The 26,988-nt window shown below is 48.7% G+C and overlaps 1 long non-coding RNA gene across 1 annotated transcript in view; it reads left to right on the top strand.

The window, feature by feature from the left end:
- Window positions 1-26,626, top strand: part of Gm12216 (predicted gene 12216) — a 73,768-nt gene extending 47,142 nt beyond the window's left edge. Inside the window, exon 4 of the long non-coding RNA NR_033332.1 lies at window positions 25,766-26,626. This is a non-coding gene — a long non-coding RNA (predicted gene 12216). The remainder of the gene's footprint in view (window positions 1-25,765) is intronic.
- The last annotated feature ends 362 nt before the right edge of the window (window positions 26,627-26,988 follow it).

Below are 26,988 nucleotides of genomic sequence, written 5' to 3'. Positions count from 1 at the left end.
CTCCAACACTCAGCTTGTTGTTAGTATTTTGAGACAGAGTCTCACTGTGTTGCCCTGGATGTCCTGGAACAGAGATGTGCCTGCCTCTGTCTCCTGATGCTATGATTTCCAGCTGTTTGTTTGCTTTTGAGATAGGATGTCATGTAACCCAAACTGACTTTGGGCTCATTGTACAGCCAAGTCTGACCTGGAAGTCTTGACCTTCCTGCCTCTGTCCCTCAAGTTCTGGGATTACAGGTGTGCACCACTACCCCAGGCAATATATTTGGATATATTACTGGCTTTGAACAAAGGATAAATAAAAGACCTTGGATCACATAGACAGTAGCTTTGCATCCTGGGCAGCTGAAAATGACCTTTTCTTAGCCAGTCTCGGAACCAAGACAATGTGATCTGCCTTAGCCTTTCTCCCATAACTGATGGCACCTCCAAGGCTGCAGCAGACTCCCAGCTAATGTGTGGCCAGAAGGCATGGACCTCGAGAGCTCTCCAGGAGCCTTGATCTTCTGTTTTGTTTTGGAGGAAGGCTAACAGAATCATGATTCATTTCACGATTTCCTTGTTTTCTACAGGGCATATTTCTACAATAATGATGTGTGCTTTAAAAAAAAATGTGGGTTTTCTTTTTTTCATGTATGGGGTTTTTTTTGTTTTTGTTTTTAGTGCAGCCATTGATGCGTTAAGAAGTGTGGGGGGGAGTAGTGAGATAGCTCAGTGGGTAAGTATACTTATCATCTGTTATACAAGCCTAGAAATCTGAGTTCAATGCCCTGAACCTTCATAAATGTGGAAGGAGAGAGCCAGCGCTACAAAATTGTTGGTCTCTGACCTCCACACGTGACACCCTTGCCCTCTTCACACACATTAAATAAAAGTTTTAAAACTTTTTTAAAGCTGTAGTGCATTGACACGCAAGCCAGCTGAATAGCCCCTAGACTCTGAGCTCCAGGCTCGGAGAAGAGGTGCTCAAAGGCCAGCAATGAGAGGAAGACTCAGTCCTCAGAACCTGCTTCTGCCTCAACTGGCCTGCTCTTATCCATGCCATCAGCTCCTGGTAGAAGAGCTGTTAACCTAAGGCCAGTCTGTCCCGACTTCAGGTGATAAGTATGTGCCTTCTGCAACAGCTGAGACTGCCTGGCTCTGGCCTAGCAGAGAGAAGCTATGTGGCTCCAGGGCCTGGCTCCTTGCCCATCTTTAGCACCATTTTGTCCACATCCAGAACAGGAAAAGCAGGAGTCCTAAGGAATCACGAGAAGTCATTCTGTAAGCAGTCTCCCCATTCTAATTATCTGTTGCTCCATGAGCCTTTTGGTTGATAATTCAGTGACTTTCATGAACATGCATGTTAACCATTTAATTACTAAGCTAAGAGAGGTAGTTAGTTGTCTCTCCAGGATGTGAACCCCATCCCCACGCTAGAATCCCTTTTCATATTATTGTGTATGAGTATATTATATATGTAGGTGTATGTGGGTACCCATGCCAGAACACATGTGTAAAAGTTAATGGAAAACTGTGGAGTCGGTTTTCCCCTTCTATTTATTCGAGTTCCAGGGGTTGAACTCGGGTTCTCCAGTCTTGGGTAACAAGCCCTTTACCCAGAGAACTGTACTGCTGCTGGGCTGAATTCTTGACACCTTCATTGTGGCTTCCTGTCCTTGTGGTCATAGTCCTGTGGATGCAGAAGGGACGAGAAGAGCAGAAAGAGCAGCTCACAGCTTCCATTGTTAAGATGACTATCATGGGTGACAACTGTACGCATTCTGTCTAAGCCCCACCCCACACTTACCTAGCAACAGACAGGCATGCTCCTCCCCACAGTTACCTGGCAACAGCCAGGTAAGCCGGACCCACTATCAACGGGGCTGCATGCCCCCTCCTGTCTTGCTTTCTTGTTTTGCTCTTGCCTGCCTTCTTGGACTCCTCCCTTCCCCCCTCCCTTCCCTATACACTTCCCCCTCTTTCGACCTCTGGCCTCTACTTCTCCACTCTGCCTCTACTACACTCTTAACTCCCCTCCCCATACCCTGAATAAACTCTATTCTATACTATACCATTCTATACTATACCGTGTGTGGCTGGTCCTCAGGGGAAGAGATGCATGGGCCCGATGAGACACCCCCTCCCCCCCATACCTCACCGTGACACCCTCATAGAACATATTCCTTCTCTATCTTTTTATAAACACATCACCAATGCTGGGTGTCTTTGGTTGCTACCCCACCAGCCCGGCTTCTATTGCTTCTCTGTCCTTCTCTACATTGCCCAAGATTCAGCCAGGGGGAAACTGTCAGCTTTCTTCTGTGTCTTCATTTTTCCAGTTGTGTTTGCCAATTGAAGACCCCAGCTGAAGATGAAGAGGAGTAGAGTCACCCTGGGGTGCTTTCTGCCCCAGCTCCCCCCTTGCTCCGGCAGCACTGGCCTGCAGCTCTTAGGTTCCTGGCCACAGTTGGCTTCCTACTGTGGAGGTCCCTACTGGCTGCTCACTTTCCCTTTATATTTCTCTCAATGCTGCCTCCCCTCCCCTCCCCTCTTCATAAACAGGCTCTTCCTTAAACTCTTCTGTCCCTGGGTAGCGGGAAGGGGTGGACCTGCTTCCTGCTGAGACTGACCCCGACAAGAAACATTTTCTGCTATGTCTCTAACATAGAATAAACAGTTCTCCAGCTGAGCCTTAGGAGATGCTCATAGGAGCCCAGGCTTTGAGCTTTATAACACCCAAGCCACACAGTTGCTGCGACCGCTCTTCCCCTCCTTGCTTTTAACTATACTACAAACAATGGAGGGGACCTGGTTAGTGATATCTCACCCAAGAATTTGGAGGGATAAATAAATAAACAGGTAACTGAAGAGAAATCTGGAGAAAAGACTGGACAGTGTCTTTCAGAATTTGTGTGACTGGTTGGAAAAGCAGAACTTCCTGGAGAGCAAAGCTCTGATGGGTTTATAAGGTGAAGTTGGATGTCTTGGGGGACATCCAGTCATTGTCCCGTGGGATTCCCCCCAGGCCATCTGTGAAGAGTCCCTCAGGTGGGCCCACCCATCCACCTAGTGTGTGTGATGCTGGCTCTATTCTGTTCTGCAGCGAGTCCTGTGCCTGTTTGTCATGTGTGTGTCTGTCGCTGGTATGAGGTCATGCTAGAGGCCAGGGAGGCATGGGCCTTGCCCCCCATCACAGCTGACTCTGGAGGAGCCACCCAGTTCCCGTTCCCACCTCTCAGTCCAGACTCTACCGGTTCTCTACCCCAACTCTCCCTGGATCCTCTCAGGAGCTTGTCGCTCCCTCCAGTCTACCCTTACTATTTTCTCTAATTTGAATATTACCCTTTGAATCTTGCATATTTCTAGAGAAAGAAAAACATAAAATAAAATCAAGAACTTCTTGCTGGGCAGTGGTGGCACACACGCCTTTTAGTCCCAGCACTTGGGAGGCAGAGGCAGGCAGATTTCTGAGTTCGATGCCAGCCTGGTCTACAAAGTGAGATCCAGGACAGCTAGAGCTATACAGAGAAACCTTGTGTGTGTGTTGGGGGGGGGGGATGGCGGGGGGGGGGGGGGAACGGGACACAAGCAACGAAAAACAAAACAAAACAAAAAGAACTTCTTGCTGCTCAGTTCCTAAAGCACAAAAAGGGGAAAAAATCACAAATGGGGCTTTTAAAGTTTTTATTACATTATTTTGTTTGGGAGGATACTGCCATCCCATGCAGTGTCTTTGGGGGGGTCAGAGGACCACAGAACCATCTCTCTCTGCAGTCCTCCCAGATGCTTCGTAGAGAGGACCACAGGAGAGCCTGGTGCCAGGCTATACCCAGGCTACTTTCCAGTATAAGTGTGTGCTAGTGGCTCTGAGGTGGGATGACCCACACCTTGTGGAAACTGGAGCCGAGCCATAACCAGTACTATGGTAGCAGTTGGACCTAGCACGTTGCTATGGGTGTTGCATCCTATTATTCTGCTTTTAAAGATTTGTGTGTTGAGGGCTGGAGAGATGGCTCAGTGATTGAGAAAGAGCACTGACTGCTCTTCCAGAGGTCCTAAGTTCAATTCCCAACAACCACATGGTGGCTCACAACCATCTATAATGGGATCCCATGCCCTCTTTTGGTGTGTCTAAAGACAGCTACAGTGGACTCAAACATAAAATAAATAAATAAATCTTTTTTAAAAATTGTGTGTGTGTGTGTGTGTGTGTGTGTATGTGTATGTGTGTGTGTGTGTGTGTAAAACATGACCACTGAGCGGTCTCTCCAGATCCCGTAACACTTCACAAGGCATGAAGCATATGGATCCTCTAGTAAAACAAAGTTTTCAAAGTCAGCCTTTGGTGGTAGCTGCTGCAGAGGTGGGTTTAATCCCCAGATGACATAACAGGGAGGGGTAAGCTGTACTGCCTATTGGCAGAGAGAAGCTAGAGATGCTCTCTGATCAATTATGTTCCACCTCACCTGGACAAAGGAGGTAGCAGCCAAGTCAGGAAGCCCAGGCTGCTGAGATGGCTCAACCTCGGGCCACCAAGCCTAGAGGCCTGAGCTGTGTCCCTGGGATCCACATGGCAGGTTCGTGAGCTGAATGATGGTGGCATATTTCTTTGATGCCGGCACTGTCCAGGCAAAGAGGACCAGCCTGGTCTACAGAGCAAGTTCTAGCCAGGGCTACACAAAGAAACCCTGTCTTAGTTAAAAAGTAAAAATCAATGAAGCCTAAAGATTTACTAGATGGTTAAACTAACAATAAAGGGCTGGAGAGATGGCTCAGCGATTAAGAGCACTGACTGTTCTTCTGAAGGTCCTGAGTTCAAATCCCAGGAACCACATGGTGGCTCATAACCATCCTTAATGAGATCTGATGCCCTCTTCTGGTGTGTCTAAAGACAGCTACAGTGTACTTACATATAATAAATAAATAAATCTTAAAAAAAAAAAAGTTAGGAGACAACTTAAAAATTGAAGTAATTGGGCCAGGTGTAGTGGCACACGCCTTTCATCCCAGCACATGGGAGGCAGAGGCAGGCAAATTTCTGAGTTCGAGGCCAGCCTGGTCTACAGAGTGAGTTCCAGGACAGCCAGGGCTATAGAGAAACTCTGTCTCAGGGGGAAAAAAAATTGAAGGAATTGGTAATTGCATTGTTAATTTAGTTTAAATAAGTCTATGTTTGTTATTTAATACCTCAGAACTCCAAGGAAGGGGGAGATTGACAGCAACCAGATGTACAGTTCCACATTGGATATAGCACAGTTGCCCCTGTGGTATCTCACAGACTGGAGGTGAGACAGCATATGGATCACAGAGGTTCCAGCCAAGGCATCAAAGGCAGAACATTAGGCTTAGGCCTTCTTCTAGTCCACCCCAAAAGAGCTGTGACCCTTCCCCCTTACTGGACCATCATTTCCATCTCACAGGGTGGGGACCAGAACCAGGGAGGTGGGATTCTGCAGCCTAGTGGAGAGATCCAGTCCACCCCTCCTTCTATAACCACACTTTTCTCACCTCTAGGGAGGGGCCTCGAAATTCTTGAGTGACACAGCTTCTATTAGATCCCACGCCACTCTGAGTCCTTTGGTCAAGTGCATCCATCCGAGGACTCCCCTGACCCTCAGCATGCATCTAGCAGAAGCAAGGAAGCCTCAGGCCTCTCCGAGCTCACGGTGAACTCAACCTTGCAAGGCAGATCAGGGACACTACTCCAACTTCTAGTTCTGCCCTCTTATTGCAGATGGCAGAGACCCCAAGGCTTAAACCTGAGCACAGCCAGTCTACATAGCCCCCTTCAAGACCAGGGGGTTCATGGTCTATGTTCCTGGAGGGACAGATAGGACTCAGGGGGGTATAATATCTGTATGTGAGCCTGTGTTCTCTCTCATCCTGTTTAAGATGCCTGTAGTTTGACCAGAATATACTGGAAGTCAGCTGTATCTAGGGAGACTGTCACCAACCTCCTGGAATGTTCAGGAAGTTCTCAGCTATGCTCTTAAAACTGAGCCCAGCATGGTCCTCAGGAAGATTGTTGCAAGTTTCCTAATCTGGACACAGAGGCCAAGAGGCGTGGTCTGAAGTCAGAGCTGGCTGTTCCCCACAAACACAAACACCCCGAGTCAACCTTCCCCCTCCTCCGCCCATGTCGTCAGAGCCTCAGCTGCAGTTCTGCCCTAGGGAAACCCAGCTACCACCTCTCTAAGAGTGACTTAATAATAGTGTGCGGAGAGAGAGCGATCCATTTCCCGGGGCAGAGTGGGTGGGGCCTACCATGTTCCCATTACACGCCATTTCACCTGATGCAACTGCTTTCAACAGAAGAAACGCATTGCAGCAGCCTGCTATAATGTCTCTTCCACCTGTGTAGGGGACCTTCCATGGGCAAGGATGCCATTTCACCTCACTGATCCACTGCACTCTGCTGGAAGTGGGTTTCAGCGGGACCACTTGAGGCCTTGACTTTTTTTTTTTAATATCTGTCCGGGCCAATTGGGATGGCTCCGCAGATGAAGGCACTTACCACCAAGCCTGACTATGTGAGTTCAATCCCCAGGACCTACAGGGTAGAAGGGGGAAACTGTTACTTCAGATTATCCTATGACATCCATATATGTGCCATCATGTGCTTCCCCCTTGCAAAACTAAATGTAAAGCAAAAGAATTGTTTTTTAAAAGGTTTTACTTATTTTATGTACATGAGTGCACTGTCACTGTCTTCAGACGCACCAGCAGAGGACATCAGATCCCATTACAGATGGTTCTGAGCCACCAGGTGGTTGCTGGGAATTGAACTCAGGATCTCTGGAAGAGCGGTCAGTGCTCTTAACCACTGAGCCATCTCTCCAGTCAGCCAAAGAATTTTATTTACGTGTGTGTGTGTGTGTGTGTGTGTGTGTGTGTGTGTGTGTGTATGCGCGTGCATGTACCGCGTGCGTACAGGTGCCCATGGAATCTAGAGTGCCTCAGATCCCCTGGGACTGGAGTTACAAGCAGTTATAAGCAGTTACACGTGGGCCCTCTGTTTGAGCAGGAAGTGCTGTTACCCGCCTACCTGCCCAGCTCCAGATTGAGGCCTCTCAGTGGACCTGCTTTTCCAGTGCATCTGAAACTCACCCTGCCTGGATCTCACCTTGACCCCCAAGATCCCAAAGAAACCGGTACGACTTTAAATAAACCTTTTTTTATTAGGGTTTTTAAATCCTTTTTATTAAAGATGCCAGAAACAAAGAGAGCACGAAACATAAATATCAACATAGCCTGAGTCACCAGCCTTGGTATGGAGGTCACCTGCATACCTGGTACTTCCGGGTCCTAACTCTGTGATCTGCATGAGAACCTTGGGTATATTCACAGAGTCCCAGCTGGATACCTCACCCTGCCCCGCCCCCACCTAGGAATCTCAGCTTTTGGGATCTAGAAGCCAGAAGATGGTAGTTGGGGGAGTACAATCACTGTGATGTTAATTGTCAGCTAGGTCTGGAATGACCCAAAATATAAACCTGAGGAAAGCCCCTGGGCATGCCTGTGAGGAATTATCCTAACTAGGTTCCCTGAGGTAGAAAGACCTACTGGGAAGGAGAGTGGTACCTGGACTACCAGAAAAGGGGGAAGCCGTGGGAGCACAATGACATCACGCTTTCTGACCGCTGTTGTAGTGGTGACCATTGGGCTCCCGCTCCCACCACACCTTACCCACTATGATAGGTGTACTGTACCTACAACCGGGTATCAGATAAGCCCTTCACCTCCTGGTGGCTTCTGTCAGGATATTTCATAACAGGAAAAAGTAGCTACTGCAGAGTGCGTTTGAGGTCAGTCTGGGCTACCCTAGACCTGCCTTGGCGCTCTGGCTGGCCTGGAGCTCGCTATGTAGACCAGACTCCGGATATGAATTTACAGAGACCTAGCTGCCTCTGCCTCCTCACCGTGCCCCTGGCTGAGTACTGGCTTAAGCCACAGGGAACTGCACTGAATGGAGAGCCTGCAGTTTACCTGACCCTTCTATAGCTGGGAGGTGTCAATGGGCGGACATTCTGGTGGGAGCCGGTATGTTTCTGTCAAGTGTATGCTTGAAGGTGGAATTATAGTCAGTCCCTCTAGCTGTGCATGAGGCGAGTTCATCACAGCTCTGCCAACAGTTGGTATTTTCTGATTTTCTTTTTCATGTTTCCTGGTCTAATGGGTATGCAGTGGTATCATAATCACAATGTGGTTTTAATTTGCATATCCCCGGTGACTAATGTAGTTGAATAATAATTTCATTTATGTATTAGCCAGTTAGGACTCTGGAAGTAGCTGGGTATCAGCCCATCTCTTTTGTTTGTTTGTTTGATTTGTTTGACAGAGTCTTATATAGCCCAGGCTGGCCTTTCAAACACACTATGTAGTCAAGATTGACCTAAAACTGCTGTCACTGCCTAAGTGCTGGTATCATAGGTGTAAGCCACCACACCCAGTTTTCTGCAGTGCTGAGTCAAGGCCTTGTGCGTGCCCAGCAATCCCTCACTCACCAGCAGCGGTACATCTCCAGTCCTGCTCTGAACGTATTTCTCAAAGTCCTTGGATAACGTTAGTGTGCAGCCAAGGCTCAGAGCCGCCAAACTAAACCCGGAGTGCTTGTCCTCTTTCCCCTGTGTGGGTTTCCTACCCTACTCCTGAATCACAGAGGACCTCGTGGACTTGAGCTCACGAACTGCACCTCCCAAAAAGCGGCAAGAGATTGAAGCTGACAGTGAGGATCTTCAGGAATGTGACCTCCACTTCAGAAGGGCCTGGGGTGGGGCTCGAAGCATCCACAGCTACCACAGACATTTCCTGACCACAAAAATGGCCCCCTTGCTGCTCCTCATGACGCCTCAAGCACTCGTGTAGAGGAAGTAAAGGGCGCCATGCCAGGTACTTCCCAGTTTCTAGGCTAGCGCGAATGGGTCCCAGCTCTTGTCTGAGGTTATGGTTAGGCTGGGACAGTAGCGCATGTGTTCCAGAGACTGGCGAAGGCTTGCTGTCTGTAGCGTTTGTGCTGGGTTCCAGAGGAGCTGATAGGCCTTCCCCACATGGGTACCAGCTGCTTCCCTCATCTGGAATGGCCTCTTCCATTCTCTGGTCCTAGGGCTTTCTCAACCTTTCCTTAAGCCCCAGTCCTCTGACTTCTGCAGCCCTTAAAGTGAGGACACACATTGTGGCTTCTGATGTCATGCTACCTTGATTGGGTCTGTGTTGTTAGCTATGCTTACCTCCCATCGCCCGTGGGCTGTAACGTCATCCTAGGGTCCCTCCCAGTGATAACTTGGAGAGAGCATCTTCCAACACGAGGAGACATGGTCCATACATAGAGAAGAGCTAGGCAGACAAGCTGACTACCTTGTATGGGGTCCATGGAAGTGTCGTGTCATCCTGATTAGTGAAAAGCCCTTCTACTGAGTCAGGAGTTCTCAGTCCCCAGGACCAAGGCTGGGATGCAGACCTGGATGAGGTGTGCACAAAAGCCCCTAGGGGCAGTAGGCTCCAGACACCCCACTAGAGTTCACTACAGTACCTAGTACACAGTGTCAGTTCCATGCCTCCTGAAGAAGAACAGGGGCTGCCTTCTCTTCCTTGAAGCTCTGCCAGCTTCATGCCACTGACATGCTAGATAGAGGCTGGGGCACAGAACTTGCTCTGGCTTCTGCCTCATGCCACGTCCCACCGAGACAGACCCATCTTGGGAAATGCTCTGGAAACAGAGTACTCCATATCTCATCATCCAAATGCAAACATCGTATTGGGGTTCTTCTGATTGGCCCAGATGGTCTGTGGTAGCCAGTGACTGGGATGCTTCCTAAACCCAGCAAGGCAGGAACCCTCCTCCTCCACCAGTGTAGGAAGCTTGTAGCTGCTTTACCTTCTCAGCAGCCCTCAGCATCTTCTGTTCTCTCCATATTCACCACCTGAGCTTAATAAAAGAGCACCTGTCCACTGAGCAAGCTTCCTTTTACTTCAGGGGTCCACACACCCATAGCGATCATACCCTCCTATCCTCTCAGACCAGGTCTACAAAGGCTCCTATCCCTGGCCCCTGCCATGATGCATTGTCCCCAAGGTCTGCATGGTGCTTCCTGCGCTGTGGCTCTGCCTTCCCCATCAAATAGATGGTGTTAGTCATTACAAAGGGAAAAAGGTTTGGTTCTGATAGATTTGGATTAGTTCCAAAGTAATTTAGATGGGACGTCCAGTCAAAAGGTAATTTGATGTGGGACATGCAAATAGAGCCCATCACAGCATGGTACTAAACACTGGTTTCAGACCAGTGGTTTTCACAAGCAAACAAACCAAACAAGTGTGGGCAGTTGGGAGTCTGCATGGCTAATGGGCATGGAGAATGTGGCCAGTGTAGAAAACACAGAGGGAGGATTTAGAGAGACCAAGAGAGGGCGACGGTAGCTGATGAGGAAGGAGGGGTGTGGCAAGAAGACAGGTGGAACATGGAAGAAGTCTGAGCCAGGGAGGCTGCCAGGGAGTCAGGGTGGGAGTTCATGAGAGGGGGGAATCTAAAGCCCTTCGTTGGTGTCCGTCTTTGTCACTTCTCTGTTGCTATGAAGAGACACACCAAGGCACTTCTAAAAGAAAGCATGAATTGTGGGGCTTACCTGCAGTTTCAGAGGATCGTGTGTAAGACTCTGGCAAGCCCAACTTACCAGAGTGAACAACATGGAGACGGGAATCAATGCAAAAGCAAGAGGAATTTTATTTAATCCAACATGCTGGGGTCGCCCTACACATAGGGAGAGAATGACCACGCACAGCCCATCCATCGAGCCTTTATACAGTTCTCAGGGCCACCGCCATTAGGCACAATGTGATTGGCAGAATAGTGTGACTTTTTAAACTGATTGGTCTTTAGGGACTTCCCTTGTCTGTACCCACCCGCAGGTCGTTCCCCCACACACACCCTTGCTGTCTGAGGAATGTTAACTAGCCTCTCCCTTCCAGAGGGACAGGTGTTCCATGACCTTTCTAAAGGTCCTGAGCTGACCCCTTCACATGGACACCATGCCAAGGAGCAGGCTAGCAAGCATGCAGGCATGGTACTGGAGCAGTAGTTGACAGGTCATGTCTTATCCACAAGAGAGATACAGAGACAGACAGAAACTGGGCCCTTTTGAAACCTAAGTCTCATCCCAGTGACAAGGCCACACCTCCTAGTCCTTCTCCATCAACTTGGAACCAAACATTCAAATATATGAGCGGGGAGGTGGGGTCGTCTTGTTCAAACTGCCACAGTCTCTAATGCCTTATATGCTAAAACAAACAAACAAACAAACCTACCTACCATAGAATCCAGCTCCCCTGCTTCTGACAGTATAGCCAAAAGAAATGAGAGAGGGGCTGAAGAGACTTTTGTTATTGGTCAGATTTCCATCACTGTAACAAAACATCTGAGGGAAGCAGTCTACAGGAAACCATTTAGCTCATGGTTTTAAAGGCTTCAGGGCATGGTCGTTCAGCTCCATTGCTGTTGGGCCTGTGATGTCGTAGACCAGAAGATGCACAAAAGAGGACACTCAGCTCTGAGTCCCAACCTCTCCTTTCTGGGCACAGTCCAAGGACCTTTCTTCTGCTAGTCCCCACCTAAGGGTGCCTTAGGCCATGTCAGGCTTTAGGGCACTTGGGCCTTTGGAGAACCTTCAGGGTCCTAGTACAAGGTTCACTCACCAGTGCTTGCTAAGGCTTTATTAACTCCAGCCAGAGGGAAGAGAGAGCACTTGCCCATTGACAGGAGTGGATGGACCAAATAACTCTGACACCTGCGGCTACAAGGAAGAGGAAGAGAAAACTGTGATCTTCTGAAGGTTCAGTCCTGGAGTCTACCCAAACAAACGGGCGTTAACAAGACAAAAGGCTTACAGAGTCAACAGCTTGCATAAACACAAAGGATTAGGACCCAAGGAGTGGGTCCTCCAATAGCACCCAGACCGGAACTTTTTACACCCAACACCCACTGTTTTCTATTTGTTTTGTAGTTTTAGTTTTTGGTGCAGGGGATCAAGCCTAAGGCATCAGAAAGACTGCATTCTACCACAGAGCCACACCCCAACCTCAGATGCTGGGGCAATGGAAGCAGTGATTAGAAGCACTTAGTAGGGTCTAGCAGGTTATTTTTAGGAAGGAGAATGAGCCCTGAGAATAGATGGTGGACTGCAACTTAAGTCCCTCCTGGCTCTGAGTGTAGCATTAGATTTTCAATCTCCTCTGTCCTGTATGAACTCAATATTTTACAGTTAGTGAAAAATCAGTAAAAAGGCTGGTGTGTCCTTTGCTGGATCTGGTCTGCAGGTGACAGGAAGGAAAGCCCTCCCTTCTCTGAAGTTGCTATCCCCAAGGGCTCTCTGGTTGAAAGTCTAAATGGGAATGAAAGTCTGGTTGAAAGACCTTAGTAAAACAAGCCAGCCTCTGAGGGACACATTATGTATCATGCCGTGTTTTACAGGTATAGGGGTTCAGTTGGGATGGTGGGACGGATCTGGAGATGGTTATGTTAGGCCTCAGAACCACGGACGTCAAAGGGTTAGAATGACCAAGCATGGAGGCTCATACCTACGCTACCAGCCAGCACCTAAGGGGCAGAAGGAGAATCTAGGAGTTTTAAGACCAGCCTGAGCTAGTTAGATCCTTCTCAAACAAAATAAACATTACAACTGTCATAGTGGTTATTTTGGTTGTCAGCTTGATATGATCTAGAACAATGAGGAAATCCACCCCCTGGGCTTGTCTGTGTTAAGGTAGGAAGACCCACCCTCAATGTGAGTAGCTTAATTCCCAGGAGAGGATCCTAGACTGAACAATAAGAAAGTGAGCTGGGCATTAACGTGCATCTCTCAGCTTCCCAGCTGTGGATGCAAAGTGAGCAGCTGCTTTCAGCTCCTGTTCCTACGCCTTCTACACCATGATGGCCCAGACCCTCAAACCGGGAGCCAAAGTTAGCCTTTCTCCCTTTGGGTGTTTTTGGTTTGGTTTGGTTTGGTTTTGGTTTTTTTGGTTTTGTCTGATATTTTGTCGTAGCAAGTAAGTAATGATACATATTATATTATACTGTAAAGATGAATGTGGATGTTATTTTAGAAACTATTAGTAAATACAATGGCTGGGGTGGAGAACATCGGGTGGGGCAGGAGGGGATGGGACTTAAAGTCATTCTCAAGCATTAAATAGAGCCACTGCTAATTTTTCAGTATCTTTCTATTTCAAGAGAGCGAGAGAGCAAGGGGGTGGGGAGTGTGTGTGGGTTGGTTGGTTGGTTGGTTGGTTGGTTGGTTGGTTGGGTGGGTGGTTGGTTGGGTGGGTGATTGGTTGGTTGGATGGGTGGTTGGTTGGTTGGTTGGTTGGTTGGTTGGTTGGTTGGGTGGTTGGTTGGTTGGTTGGTTGGTTGGTTGGGTGGGTGGGTGGTTGGTTGGTTGGTTGGTTGGTTGGGTGGGTGGGTGGGTGGGTGGTTAGTTGGTTGGGTGGTTGGTTGGTTGGGTGGTTGGTTGGTTGGTTGGTTCAGAGGCCATATTGAACTTAAAGGAAGAATCTCCCCACCCTGTCTCCCAGCTGTCCCATGGTGCCTCCTCCTCCCTTGGAACCTCCCAGAACTGCATCTGTTACTCTGGATGTCTGCCAAACCTGGCTGACTTTGCTCTACTCATATCCCAGGAGGATCGTGCCCTGAAAATGCCCATTTCTTTGCTGTGTCTAATACTCCTGTAGAACGTGCCAGTAACACATGGGAAGGGTTGGAGAGAGGAGGGCCTCTCATGCCCTTACAGACACTAAATGACAGCTCTCTGGAGCTCCTATGTCAGCTGGTCAGGCAGGGCTATACTCAGGTACCTCCAACCCCTGCCTGGGTGCACTAGCTTCTAGGGCGTGATGTGGAGCCTCACGCTATCCGCGGTTAAATCCTGCTTCCCCAGCCTGTCACAAAACGGGACCTCCATTCTCAAGGGGCAGGCTAGCCTTGGGCTCCGAAATAGGTAGCAGAGTCTCTGACCCCTTTTGCAGCCACTTCCTCTGTGCCTCTTCTCCTGCGGCCCTCTTCTACACTGTAGTGAGTGGGCCGCCATGCTCCCCCACAGTGGGGCTCTGTAGACACTGGAAACTGTTATGTTCCCACTGACAGAGATCTGACTCAGTAAGACAGCAGTTGCCACATACCATGGGGGTATGTGGCTCACATTTGGACCTAACTATAGCCCCCTGTCTCTGCTTGAATACCTGGTCTGGGATGCTCAACATCTCCAACTTAAATTGGCAGAGAGAGATCAAATGTCAGAGCCACTCAGAGAATGTATGAGCGTCCAAGACAGACAAAGCCTTAGTGTGGCCCTCCTCTCTTGACGGTGAGGCTTCCAAAGAAGGATTTATTCAGCCTTGCAGCCTGGGGCTTTACAGCCCAGCCTGAGAAGATTATGTTTTTATTGCAACTTTGATTAATGATTGATCAAAGGCTGATACTAGAAGCACTGAAGAACAAATTTGCCCTAGAGATTAGGGACGCTTACATCTGCCAGGCTGGCTGCGGGTAGGGGTGGGGGTGGGGAGGGACTATCCACCTGCTCTCTCCAGGATCAAACCAGGACAAGGGTGCATGGGAGACACGCCCCACAGGTTTCCAAACAGAGAGGGAAAAGATGAAAAGTAACCTCAAGCCAGTTTAGAGTGAAGCTAAGACTTTCAAGGAAATGACATCGGAGAGAGGAAAGGGGATTGGCAGCCTCCAATGGGATCTTTGTCTTGTTTCTGTTACTAATGTTCTCCCATTGCATTGATGAAAAGGAAACCAAGGCAGGGGGAAAGGAGCTTCCTAAAAATATGTAAAACTGTTGAGCTGTATCTCAGCCATCTTGTAAAGAGCTGTGTGGACTCCCCTCATGAGGAAGGAGGCGTTTTCTCACACAATTTAACTAAGGGTCAAAGGTCAGGCAGGGAAAGATGGGGTGCTGAACAGGGAGACCCCCTTTCATAAACTTTTGTACTACAAAGAGCCTTGGAGCTGGTTCAGGCCATAATGGTTTGCTCCAGCTGTCTTGCTGGCCTCTGACTTGCCCATAAGTAAAGTATGAATCACCGACTGACATTGACTCGAGACCAATCTGCTCCCTCTGAGCATCCCTACAGAGTTCTGCCCCTGCCTGCCCTCAGGGAACCCCCCGGGAGCAGGGTGCTGGCTGGACGGCTTCCTCTTGGCAGCTTCTCCAGAGCCCTGGGGACCAAGGCAAGCAGAAAGCTGGCAGAACAGCTTCTGAATTGAAACTGGAAAATGAAACTGGAAAAATCAAAGCCTCACATCCTGCAGGGCGCCAGGCTCTCTTCCACAAGGAAGAGTTCCCAAGGGAGAAAGGCGCATGCTCAGTGAGGGTGGCTGGGTTGTCAATCCATAACGTGGCTTCGTGTGCCATTTCCAACACTGCCTGGGGTGGGAGTGGGGCTGCCTTCACTCCCACCGCCTGCCTGGATGTCCCCATGAGCCAGGAGGCACTCACACAATCTAACTGGGGGTCAAAGATCAGGAATCCTGGGCTCAGCTCCTCTAACTCCACCTCTACAGATACACACGAGTTCCAGGGTACACACACGATGGCAGCCTGGGTAATCCAGCAGGTCAGCCTTCAGACAGATAACAGATTTCCTGACAAAATTAGGATACAGGAGAGAATTCAGCGCAAAAGAGCTACAAATTGACCTGCTGACTCCACCCTACCCTTCATCTCATCTGAAATGTCTCCTCCTCCGGGAAGAGCTGCTCAGATCCCTCCAGCCCTACACATACATCCCTTAGGTTAAGGCCGCTTGAAACTAAACTGCACCTTCTCTTTACCTTGCCTTTGCTAGCTAGCTATATGCTAACATACCCAGCATCTGCCTCTTTCAGTGAACTGCACTCCTTTGCGGCTTAGACTTTGTCTGTGAGGCTTATGTTACGTCCCCGTGCTGCCAAGTACACACTCAGTGTGGAGTCCTTATGATGCTCCCTCAAGACTACTATTGCCTCAGGGGCTCTGGTGTCTACAAGTCTTCCCAGACCTTCATGTGACGCTGTGGTGGTGACAGATACCCCGAGTCTGCAGTTTCCAGTCTCTAGCCCCAGGTCATGGAATACTTGGACTGTCTCCAGTATCTACAGGATTCTAGGTTGGGGGTGGGGATTGGTCATGTGGTTAAACCTCCTGTGGCACATTCAACATAGCTCTGTCTCTGCCCCCTTATCTAAACAGCTGGACGTCACGTAGCCCATTCCACAGACACAAGGACACTTGACTCCAGAAGGACCAGAAGAAAAGCCATTTTCATTGCGTCACGTAGGAGCTAAAAGGTTGGGGAAATGAGCGATTTAAAAAAAAAATTTATTAAATTGTGCCTTCGTGTGTGTGTGTGTGTGTGTGTGTGTGTGTGTGTGTGTGTGTGTACCCTGTTGTTACCCTAGCTTAGAGCAGTTATTACTATGAATACATCTCCCAAACACACAGAGCAGGGTAAACATGAGGGGCCTGCCACCTCATCTTCCTTCCAATGTTTGTCTAGGATAGGACAATAGCTTCATTTATTTAATGTGAAGTTAGAAGTCTTAGCAGAGGAAGGTGACAAACTCAAACTGCCAACCGTTTGAACTGTGGCCTGGCCTGGGCTGAAGACGATGTGGCCAGTGCAGATGGTGAGGGCCCAGGGGCAGCCCACTTCCTCCCTCCCTGCCTGCCTCTGCCTGTCTCTGTCTCACCAGCAGGCTTCCCAGGGCTGCAGGAAGTGAGGCAAGGAGCAGACCTTTTGGGTGTGTTTGTGGGGGGAGTGCGGGAGTAGGGGAGTGGGGCATAGACGGTGCAGCTGCCATGTTTGAGGATGGAAGATTGGTCCTCTCTGGGTCCGGACTTCTGAGCTGCCACGGGCTAGTGTCTGCCTTCTTGCCACTAAGCCTGCTCGACATTAGTCTGCAGCAGGCTCTTCTGTCTTGCGACTGAGTGCCACGGTCTTGATGGTCCAGGGAGACAGGAAGGGGGAGAGTCGAGTCTTCTCTTGGAGGAAATGCAGCTGTGGTTTTGAGACGTTCATAGTGCTGAGCTGTGGTTGGTGTTTCTCAGGGTTCTCAGAGGTGAACGCACGGTCAGCCCCGTGTCACCAAATAAGGTTCACAGTGACCCTAGCAACAGTCTTCACTGCCCATTGGCTGCCGCGGCTGCCATGAGAGGCGGGCTGCTGTTTCCACATGCACAGAGGTTCCTCTGCCTGAAATCATTGCCCTTCAGAGCACCGCAGAAAGGGACCGTGTTATGAACAAAGGTGGACAAGCGGGGGTGGGGTGGGGCGGGGCGGAACTCTGCCGGCCCTGTGAGTTTCAGAGTCCAAACCTCCTGAATCATCACACAGATACTGACCAACACCATCTGTGCAGTGGCCAGAGCCCAGCTTGCGGAGACAGGCCCTCTACCCCCTGCCCGGGCTTCCAGCCTGAACTCCACAGTAGTTACCATTTTGGTTCAGCTCATTTTCCTTTGTGCCAGGCACTGAGCTAGACTCTTTCTATATGAGATGCCTTTGAATCAGTAACCCTGTTACCCCTCTTTTATACAGAAACCGAGGCTGAAGAAAGTAAGGACTGACCCAAAGTTATAAGTCACACTTTAATCTCAATTTAGATAGCTCCAGATCCCATGCTGTTGGCCACTGTACTGTACCGAGTGTCTCTGGCTCAGCCACTCAGCGTTCTGACATAAGGGGGATTAAGATGAAGTCTGCACATGTGACGTATGCCTGGGGAACCTGGTGCCAAGCAGTAGATTGTCTGACTATATATATACATACATACACACATACCTCAGCAGGGTGACCTGGGCATCCCCCCAACAGGCCTCCCAAGGGTCCCACATGGTCCTCCAAGGAGTATGCTGCTCAAACATTGAGGTTTGGGAACCAGATTCCGCTGTGCCTCTCTCTGGTATTTGGTCTCCACTTCCTCTTCTGGACTTCTTCCCATCCCCCACCCAACTGCACCACCAGTGTGAGGAGCAGACAGAAGGCCACCAAAGAGGTGCTAGCCTGTGGGAGCCAGGGGAAACAGGACTGGCAGGCCAGGCCGAAGGGTTCAGAAAGGAAAGAGTCAAAGTAAAAGAGCAGCCATTCCTCCTCTACCCAGACAGCGCTGCTGCGGGGTTAGAGCACCGCCTCCCTAAGGACCACTTTCTAGACCAAAAGTAAAACTGAAGAGGCTGAGGCCTGGCTCAGTGCTAGGAAGCACTTGCTGCTCTTGCAGAGGACGCAAGTTCCTTCCCAACATCCACAACTGCTTGTAACTTCTCTTGTGGCCTCTGTGGATACACGCACATGTACATGCATGCACGTGTGCGTGCGCGCACGCACACACACAAATAAAAACTTTATATATATATATTTGGGAGAGGCAGTGAGATAGCACTGATTAAAGGCATCAGCCACCAAGCCTGATGATAAATTCTATAGCTGGTACCTACACGGGAGGAGAAGAGAACTGACTTCCACCTGTCCTCTGATCTCCACATGTATATGCCATGGCACAATCTCCTACACCCTGACAAAAATAAATAAATAAATGCAAAGAAAAAAATTTAAGATGAAAATGCAAATACCTTATAATTTCAAAGTCCCACTCCTCCGAATCTTTTCTTGCCATAGTCTGACCCTTTTACCCTGGCAAGTTTTGTTGTGTGATAAAACTTCCCATTTGGAGAGGCAACACACATCTGGTCTCCCCAGATAGGGAGCCCAAGACAGACCAAAGTATGGATACAGTGTCCAAGTTGTGAGCCATATGTTTTGGGGTTACTTACAGGAATATGTGTGAGAGGTTACTTACAGGAGCAGAAATGACTCAAAGACAGCTACAACATCAAGGCTCACTCCAGCATGGGTGAGAGCTTACAAAGCTGGGAACCTGGAGCGCAGTGCACAGCCGGCAGGCAGCTCAACAGGTTGGAGAGTTTCCAGATGGCTCAGTTTGTCTAAATTTCTTCCAGGCAGCTGGGCTGTCTGCTGGCACAGCTTTTCTCCTCCGAGAGTTGTCTTTGTATCTCAGCTTTCTTCCCTCTGAGAGAGCCTCTCATGTTACTCTGGTGGGGAAGGGCCTAATGAATCTGGTCAGTTTCAGGAACTTCCTGAAGCTATTTTAAGTTTACCTTCCTGCTCAACTTCCCTGCCGAACAGAATGTTTCAATCTCACTGTTTCACAGTAGAGAAAGAATCCCGAATTTCAGAATGACACACACACCCCTATAATCTCATTGATAGTGAGAGGCAAGGGAGATCAAGAGTTAAAGGTCAGGCTGGCAGGGATGGTGTGTTTGAGATTATCTTAGGTAACTTGAGACCCTTTCTCAAAAGACAAACAAACAATAATCCAAACATCTATGGACAGAAAAGGAGCCCAGATAAACCACAAGACATTCTTGCAGTGACAACAGGAGCCACAGAGATATGCAGTAGCCATACTATGTGGTAATACTGGAATGATCAGTGACTACTATTATTGAGGGAATAATCAGCAAAATACATACAAAGAGATTTTTCTCAGGAGCTGGCTCAGCAGTTAAGAGCACTGACTGCTCTTCCAGAAGTCCTGAGTTCAATTCCCAGCAACCACATGGTGGCTCAGAACCATCTTTAATGGGATTCAGTGCCCTCTTCCAGTGTGTCTGAAGACAGAGACAGTGTACTCATATAAAATAAATAAATAAATCTTTTTTTAAAATCTCACTTATAAAAAATATATACATATTTTTTTTTCTCAAAAAGTTTATCCCTGACAACACTCAGCTTCGGAAGGCAAACAAAGGATGGAGGGCTACTATGTGTATATATGAATGAGCATAGACATCTCACAGGGAGCACCTGGAGGACTTTGCACAGGGAACACATGAAGGACTTTGGCCATAGGGTTACTATCTCTTACTCTTGGTGATGGTTTCAAAGAGATTTGGCTTCTGGTTATCTGTTAAACAGAACTTACGTTATGTAAGGGTTTTTTTGTATGTATATTTTTCACCGTAGGAAATGAAGGGCAAGGCTGATGACAGGACTTAGCCAGGAATGGTGCTTGCTGCCATGCCTGATGACCTCAGTTCCCAGTAACCCATATATATATATATATATATATATATATATATATATATATATATATATATACATATATATGTGTGTGTGTGTGTGTGTATAATATGTATATGTATGTATATGTATATATGTGTGTATATATATATATACATACATATATATGTGTGTGTGTATGTATGTATATGTATATATGTGTGTGTGTATATATATATGTATGTATATGTATGTGTGTGTGTGTGTGTATATATATATATATATATATATATATATATATATATGGTAGACAGAGAGAACCAACCCCCACAATTGTCCTCTGACTTCCACGTGTACTCCATGGCAGAAGTGTGACCTCTATATGCATATACACAGAAGGTAGGCAGATAGACAAACAGATCAATAGCACTTTAACCAAGGGTGTAGCTCAGTCTGTAGGGCGCTTGCCTATCATGCATAAAGTCCTGGGTCCAAACTCTGGCACCACATAAACCAAGCACCATGGCCCATGCCTGTGATCCTAGCACTTGTGGCCCAGGGGCAGGAAGATCAGTAGTTCAAGGGCATTCTTGGCTACATAGTAAATTGGAAGCCAGCCTGAGCTTCATGAGACCCTGCAGAAGGAAGTGAGGAAGGAAGAGGGGCAGGCCGTGGAAGGAAGGAGCAGTTGTGAATCAGTTCACGAATCTTGTGTTGCCCTCAGCATCACCTCAAGCTCATCTCACCCTGCACCTCTGTGCAGACACCATCAGTACCACACTGCTTACTCTGACACAACTGTGACTGACAATGAGAGACAGACATCAAGGAAGGACAATCTATGTTGCCGTAGCCAGAAGCCATCAGAGGTGTGAGAATGGGGGCTGGAAGAAGCCATAGGTCTGTGTTGGGGGTTGGTCTGAAGCCACGTATTCAAATGCTAAGTCCTGGGCCCCCAAGATCTGGTTGCCAACTCCCCGGACACAAGCACATTCTCATGTACACCAAATGATGTTGTATAAAGCTTGCTTCCCTAATTTTATTGACCAATCTGTGATCAGTTTGGTTTATTGACCTCAGTTGCAAGTCAATAAAACAGCTCAACAGCCTGTAGCTGGGCAGAAGAGAAGTAGGCAGAGACTCAGTTCCTGGGCTTGGGTCTTAGGTAGGAACCACAAGAAAGATCGAGGGAGAAGGCAGCCGCCACGGGGTGGATCGTGAGCAAGTGGCCATGAGGGCTGGCCTGATGAATCAGGAACGGTGCAAATGGGGCAGATGCAAGTGTTTATGGGGATTTTGGTGGGGAAATAGACAAGACAGCATAGAGGGTCGATATCTGCCCAGCTGTAGTGCATTAAAGCTTATTATAATCTAAAGTTTTCTGTGTCTTTTATTTGGGGACTGTGTCTTTAAATGGTCCAAAGTGGGGTAGAAACCCTAACAGATATTAAAGGCAGCAAAGAGGTGTAGCAAACTCTAAGAATAACCACAGTGGTCTTGAGTTACTTCTGCCATGCTGTGACCAAAATAGCTGAAGGGAACGGTTTAAGGCAGGAGAGATTTATTTTGGCTCACTGTTTCAAGGGATTCCAGTCCACCACGGTGGGGAAGGTGCAGTGGTTACAAGAGTGTGTGATTGGGGCAGAGCAGGAAGCAACAAGTGAGAACTAGGGACTGGCCTATGACCTTCAAAAGCCTGCTCCCATTGACTTACTTCCTAGACTCCACCCATCACCCTCCCTACCAATACCACCACCAAATGGGACACAAATGCTCCCCAGACACTGTCTTCCTGACCAAGGCCTGTCTGGACTTCGGGGGACTTGAAGACACAGAGGAATTCATGCAAATACCCCTTCCAAGGTTGCTGTCACCACATGTTCCCCACCCAGAGCCATCTCAGCCAAGTATCCCTAAGGAGGCTCCCTTCATAGATGCCTCATTAACTCTTTATCAGACACCTGAGCTCAAGAAGTAAGTGAGCAGCCATTAGCAATGACAGATGTTGGAGCCTAAGGGATGCTTAGTGAGAAACCCAAGGCCTTCCTAACTCAGCTTCAGTGGCCTGAGCTTCCTAAAGGTACAAACTTGGTTTGGTCCCTCTTTATTTCCTTATTTGTTTGCATTAGTCTTGTGTCACACTTAACTCAGTTGAGTGAACTCATAGGTAGCGTATGTTGCAAAGCCGAGAGGCCTTAGAACCCTGCTTCACAGGCCGCTCATTGGGCCTCTCTGGAAGGTCTTGTCCATCATAAGATAATCCTGCCAGTTGGAGCCAGCTTCCTTAGTGATACCCAGGGCTTTCCCCCAAGGGCTCATGTTACACAGGGCATTCTGACAAGTGTTAATGAAGTCATGTTCTTTAGCTTCTCCCTGCTCAGTGAGCACAGCTCCGCACACTCTGGCTGGCCCTCAGCACACTGGTGATCCAGTCTGAAGAGGCAACAGGAGTGTCCACATAGATTCTGAACATACAGAATCAGAGGTGGGGGTGGGGAAACTTTGCCTCTCATTCCTGCACTGGCTGCCGGTGTATTTGGACCGTCATGGTGCTGCTACTGGCATGGCCTCCAGCCCTGCGGAAAGGTTCAAGGTTGCTCCCCTCCCCCACCCCATTTTCTTTCTTGGGTGCTAATTGATTAGTCATCATCTGCCTTGTTTTTTTGAAACAGTCTCTCACTGAGCCTGGAGCTCACCAATTAGGCTAGGCTGGCTGTCCAGCAAACCCCAGGGATCAAGGTTGGGATTACAACAGAGCACCTGAAGTTTTTTATGTTGATTGTAGGGATCAAACTCAAGAGCTCAAGCAAGCACCTTACCAACTGAGCCACCTCTCCAGCCCGTATTAAAGAATAATTTAAATGTTCTTCTGGACTTTGTCTGGGCCCTATTTTGTTGTAAAGCCCCCCACCCCCCCGCGCCCCATATTGTTACCCTCCAACAGATCCTGGAACCCCAAGGCAGCTGGCTAGTGGTATACATTTCATCAGCATCAGTTCGTATTATCTACTCTGTTATTTTGTTATTTGGATAGACGATAGGTCCCTTTTACCATTTAGTGAGCATGTGCTGTGTGCCAAAAACTGCTAGGTGCAGTACAGCTGTGAGCAGATAGACTTGTCCCCACCCGCCAGAGCACCCAGACACTCTCCACAGATGAGGCAACTGCAAGATAATCCCTGATTGACTTACTATGGTGAACACATCGATTGCCAGATATCATTGGATGCCCTCTGGGGGTTCACCTCTGAGCACACCCTACATGTCTTGGGGTGCTAACATGCAACCGTAGAGGAAGAATAAAAATGGCTTTTTAGGGGTGGAATCCTGAGTCTGTCACAAACCCACCGGGTGACCATGGGTGAGTGATTTAACCTTTCCGAGTGTCAATTCTCAGTGAAGTCAAGTTAACAGGCATATGAAAATGCATAGGATCACCACACTGAGGACCCTGAAGGGAGTGGGCTGCTGCTCACATTTGGGTCTGTGAGGTTTCTGGTGACATGAGTTTGGACTGACCTGAGGTTAATGGTCAGAGGCAGCTATTGTTACACACATTAAGGGGAAGCAGAGGTCAGTGCGGGCCAGCAGGCTGCACCAGCTTTGGCCAGGCCAAGCTTTGTTCTTCAAGGAAGGGTAGGGCTGGGAGCAGCGCAAGCTGTGGTGCGAGCCAAGGCCAAGAGGCAGAGACTCCCAGACCGAGTCTGAGAGATGGAAGCCAAGGAACAGACTGCAACATCAACAACACCAAGGCCCGGGGGGAGGAGCTTTGCCCTTTTCTCTGGGCTCAGATGAATCCTTGGGAGCTGAACTGGGGGCCGCTGGGATGAAACCGAAGCAAATGCTGCAAAGGGCTTTGAAGGCTCCAAAACCTTATCGAGACCCGGATCAAAGCCAAGGCCAGAGTTAGCCCCCCCCCCCCCCCCCCGTACCAGGGCAGAACCCAGTTCACAGAACTCCTCAAGTTATGACCTCCCAGAAGGAAACCCCTGCCCTGACTGTGACCCTATGCTGGGAGCAGCGTGAATAAGCATCCTGACTATGACCCTGAGTTGGGAGCAGGGTCAATAGGCATTCGTTCTTATTATACCAGGAAAGGTTAACCTAACAAACACAAAGAACCTGGAAAAGTTAATCCAACAAACACAAAGAACCTGTCACTCTGTCACTCGAAGGTGACATAAGTGTTAGCTGCATTTCCGTTGACAGTGCCATCCGTAGGCAATCAGGTAGCCCTTAAGGGTACAACTGATGAGCAGCTTTAAGTCCTTCCTTTGCCCTGTAAAATGTCTTATGTTTTCTCTGGAAGTGCTGATTTTAATGCAGACGAACTCTAGAAAGCAGTATTTTCTTTTTTTATTTAAGTATTTTGTATGCAGCTGGGCGTGGTGGCGCACGCCTTTAATCCCAGCACTCGGGAGGCAGAGGCAGGCGGATTTCTGAGTTCGAGGCCAGCCTGGTCTACAAAGTGAGTTCCAGGGCTATACAGAGAAACCCTGTCTCGAAAAAAAAAGAATTTCGTATACAAGTTGACTGTATCTTCATCTAACCCTCCTCTCCTCTCTCCAGTTCCTTTCCCGCCCTCTCTCCCCTCCTGAATACAGGAGTCACATGCAATTAGGGCTGACCTTTTAGGATTAGAGGTTTGCTTCTCCCTAAAGACTCCCCTGCCTGCCACTGACTGCATGTGGCCCTGCATCTAGGAGTGATGGCTTCTGAAAACGACTGGTGTGGTCTTTGCAGCCTTCCTAGTACAGGCATCCATGGTGTGGGATGTGGAGAGTTCATGAGTGCACAAAAAAACATTCCTTAAAAGAAGGTGGTTCTGGGCAGTGGTGGCGCACGCTTTAATAGAGCACTTGGGAGGCAGAGGCAGGTGGATTTCTGAGTTCGAGGCCAGCCTGGTCTACAAAGTGAGTTCCAGGACAGCCAGGGCTACACAGAGAAACTCTGTCTCCGGGGGAAAAAAAAAAAAAAAAGGAAGAAGGGGGAAAAAAAAAGAGCCAGGCTTAGAAACACACATTTGCACACTTGTAATCCTATCATTCAGAAGACTAAGGCAGGAGGATTGCTGTGAATTCAAAGCCAGTTTCTGAGGTATATAGTGAGACCCCATTAGGAGGTTGGTACATAAAACAAACAAGCATAGTGCAAAGCTGTAGCCAGCAGGACATCCTGTGGGGACAAGGGTGGCTCTCGAATCCGCATCCTGTGTGAGCTGCTACAGAGGTGAGGAGCCTCGGCCGGGCCCTGCTCTCATGGCTGGGCTACAGCCTCCTGCCTGAGGGTGAGAAGAGCTTCTAATGACTTTGCACTTGTCCTTCCTTCCCCTCAGGATGCACTGATCTCACACACACACACACACACACACACACACACACACACACACCAAAAGGCAGGCGGACTACGGTTCTGGCAGGATCCTTGTTTCTCTCACAGACCCACAAGCTCTGTGAGCCTCTGAGACAGACCCTGTTCTCTCCACTGTTCAATGGGTGTTCTGTTGTGATTAACACTGACCACAGACAACGTAGGGAAGAAAGGTTCTCTTTGGCTTACAGGTTACGCCATCAGTCAGAGGAGGGCCCGGTCAGGAAGCACAGCAGAGACAGGAACACTGCCTGCTGGCTGCCATCCTGAAGCTTGCTCAGCTTGTTGGCACTGACCAACCTCAGGCCAATCCGATGGTGGCACTATCACAGCCTGGGTCCTCATTCTCTCTTCCTAGGTGTGTCAAGTTGACAACCAACATCGCTTCCACTTTGTGAATGAAGATGCTGAGGCCGCCAGTGGAGCCAGTAGCCTGGGTGAGGCCACACAGCTAGTTAAGCTAGTTATGCAGATCTGGTTGGTACCTAATGCAGTAACTTCCTTTAAATGCCTTCCCCGAGCCACACTGGACCCCCCTAGCAAGGACAGCTAAGCACTGAAGACCAGTGAGTGTGACCACAGGCTTTACCCTGGAGAGTCCTTAGCCAGGTCCTATAGGTTCTGTCTGGCTGTCCTGAGGGCCTCAGTTTACAGGCGCTCATCCAGAGACTGCTCAACCTTGGGCAGGTTCCCTATCGGCGTGTCCTGCAGAGGCACTGTCCTTCTTGGCCTATCCCAGGCTTTGATTTTCCCAGATGGACAGGCTCTTTTACTAAACCTCTACACTCCCAGTGCTCCCTGGGCCCTAGGACAGAGGAGATCCACAGGATCTTCTCCCTGGCCATCCCAGGGAGGGTTCATTTGAGAGGTAACATGTTTGTCCTGTGATTCTGACTCCAATCAAGGTCTAGGTCCTGGTACAGCTGCAGCCTCCCTTCTAGAAGCTTCTGAGGAGTGTCAGTTTCCTGTTGCCGCTGTAAGAGATGTCCTTGCACTTCGTGGCCTAGACTAGCACACAGTTACAATTCTGAGGGGGCCAAGAGACAGAAGAGGTCCCGCAGGGCTATCCTCAGGGTGTATAGCAAACATGGGCTCTAGGAAACAGCCTATGGGCAAGGCAGCACACACCTGTAACCCCAGCACTCAAAAGACTGAGCCAGAATGTTCTAAAGCCTAAGGCCAGTCTGGGCTATATATAGAAGAATGAGTTTCCTGCCTCAAAAAAAAAAAAAAAAAAAAAAAAAAAAAAAAAAAAAAAAAGGTTTTTAAATCCCCTTCATTGTCCAGTTTTTAAAGGCTTCCTCCATTTCTTAGTTTCATGGTGCCTCCTTCTAGATTCAAAACCAGTGATAGATGGTCCTGTCTTTTCCTTATTGTCATGTCTCTGGTTCTATCTCCCTTGTCCTCCTCTTTCCCACTTAGAAGAACCCTTGTAAATGGCTGAGTATAGCGGTGTATGCCTTTAATCCCAGCACTCAGGAGTCAGAGGCAGGGGGAATCTCTGTGAGTTCAAGGCCAGCCTTGTTTACAGAGTGAGTTTCAGGACATCCAGAGCTTTGTAGTGAGACCCTGTCTCAATAA

This window comes from Mus musculus, chromosome 11 (genome assembly GCF_000001635.26).
Source record: "Mus musculus strain C57BL/6J chromosome 11, GRCm38.p6 C57BL/6J".
Classification (NCBI taxonomy): Eukaryota; Metazoa; Chordata; class Mammalia; order Rodentia; family Muridae; genus Mus; species Mus musculus.
Note: the sequence above shows the minus strand (reverse complement) of the source record. Positions and strands in the feature narration are given on the sequence as shown.